General features: G+C 37.3%; 1 protein-coding gene and 1 long non-coding RNA gene across 3 annotated transcripts in view; both read left to right on the plus strand.

Annotated features, from left to right (window-relative positions):
• LOC117957196 overlaps positions 1–2,117 on the plus strand; it is a gene marked incomplete at its 3' end in the record, with an annotated part of 9,519 nt that overhangs the window by 1,964 nt on the left and 5,438 nt on the right. The window lies entirely within an intron of this gene.
• The window catches only part of LOC117956574, a 2,923-nt gene continuing 806 nt past the window's right edge, over positions 1–2,117 (plus strand). The window contains exons 1-2 of one of the 2 annotated variants that reach the window (XR_004659314.1): positions 1–19; positions 320–337. This is a non-coding gene — a long non-coding RNA (uncharacterized LOC117956574). Of the gene's footprint in view, positions 20–317; positions 338–2,117 lie in introns of those variants that run through there. The other variant, XR_004659315.1, reaches the window with a different exon arrangement.

Raw genomic sequence — 2,117 nt, forward strand, 5'->3', positions numbered from 1 at the left:
TTTTACAAAAGAAAGAAAGGTGAGAGAGGAGAATGGGAAAGTTATCAGGCCTACTTTTGGATTTGTAGTTTACAAAAAAGAAGAAAAGTGAGAGACCAAAGGAGTAAATAATTTTCTCATTTACTTTCAACAAGCAAGCAACAGAGAGACTGTAGCAGGATGATGATGATGATGATGATAAATATGAAAGGTGAAGGGGATAAGATTTATTTAACATGAGTAGGAGAGGATCAGATTCGATGGGGAGAAGGTGACAAATGATGTTCTGGCATTTCCAACTGTTACAGCTGAAATGATTTGTCGTCTCTTCTTGTTTCAGCCCAACTCCCTCCACAATGTGAGTAGAACTTGTTTTTATTCTATTGTCTCTGGTCTGATGTGCTGTTACCAGGATGTGTTACTGCTAAACAGACTTGAGTAAAGACATTTACATAATTAGTAAAGACATAATTAACTGTTTATGAATTAGTTGATTATTTACTCCGAGAGATTTCTCCGCTAACAGAGAGACCAAAAACAATGACTGTTTGACATGACCTGGAATTATTGTAGATGGGAGTAATAAATAACATAATATTTAATTAATAAATGAAATGGAAATAAATTGAAAGGAATACAAAACCAGAAAAAATACATGAAAACATTTAAGAAATAATTAGATACAGTATGTGTGTTGCATGCATGGATTGTGGATTCAGTGGTAGTTGTCTGTGTGTGTGTGTGTGTGTGTGTGTGTATATACATATATACAGTGTATATATGTATATATATATATACATATACATATACAGTGGGGTTTGAAGGTTTGGGGATCCCAGGTAAAAATGTGTATTAATGTGCATAAAGAAGCCAAGAATAGATGGAAAAATTTCCAGAAGGCATCAAATGACAGTTTAGACATTCGTATGAAATGTCAAAAAAAGTTAGATCATGTTTCCATCATTTACATTTTCAAAATAAAAAATGGCGTCTGCAAAAGTTTGGGGACCCTGTTTGTAGCATGCACTGACCCCTTTGGAAAGCTGAGACCTGACAGTGTTATGGATTGTTCTCAATCATCGTCAGGAAAGACCAGGTGATGTCAATCTTAAGGTTTTAAATGCCCAGACTCAGCTGAACCCCCCCCCCCAGCAATCAGCACCATGGGTTCTTCTAAGCAGTTGTCTAAAAAACTGAAACTGAAAATAGTTGACGCTCACAAAGCAGGAGAAGGCTAAACGAAGATAGCGAAGGGTTTTCAGATGCCAATATCCTCTGTTCGGAATGTAATTAAGAAATGTTGGTCATCAGGAACTGTAGAAGTTAAAGTAAGATCTGGAAGACCACGAAAAATATCGGACAGAACCACTCGCAGGATTGTGAGAAAATCATGGTTTGGGGTTGTATTGCAGCCAGTGGCACGGGGAACATTTTACGAGTAGAAGGAAATGAATTTCAGCTAATTTTGGATGCTAACTTGATGCCATCTGTGAAAAAGTTGAAGTTAAAGAGAGGATGGCTTCTAAAAATGGATAATGATCTTAAACACACCTCAAAATCGATGGTGGATTACATCAAGAGGCGTAAACTGAAGGTTTTGCCATTGCCTTCACAATCTCCTGACCTCAACATAATTGAAAATCTATGAATATACCTTAAAAGAGCCGTAACTGACAGGCAGCCCAGAAATCTCAAAGAACTGGAAGACTTTTGGAAGGAAGAATGGGCGGAGATACCTCAACCAAGAATTAAAGACTCTTGGCTGGCTACAAGAAGCGTTTCCAAGCTGTGATACTTGCCAAGGGGGGGGTGGGGTACAAGGTATAAACTCTTTAGGGTGGCCAAACTTTTGCAAATGCCATTTTTTTCTTTTCTGTTATTTTGAAAGTGTAAATGATGGAAATAAAATCTAACTTTTTGTGACATATAATATGAATGTATAATCTGTCATTTGATTCCTTTTGGAAATTTTCCATCTTTTCTTGGCTTCTTTATGCACATTAATACAACTTTTTACCTGGGGGGCCCAAAGTTTCAAATCCCACTGTGTATATTTACAATCACCGGCCACTTTATTAGGTACCCCATGCTAGTAATGGGTTGGACCCCCTTTTGCCTTCAGAACTGCCTCAATTCTT

This window comes from Etheostoma cragini, chromosome 14, assembly GCF_013103735.1.
Source record: "Etheostoma cragini isolate CJK2018 chromosome 14, CSU_Ecrag_1.0, whole genome shotgun sequence".
Taxonomy (NCBI): domain Eukaryota; kingdom Metazoa; phylum Chordata; class Actinopteri; order Perciformes; family Percidae; genus Etheostoma; species Etheostoma cragini.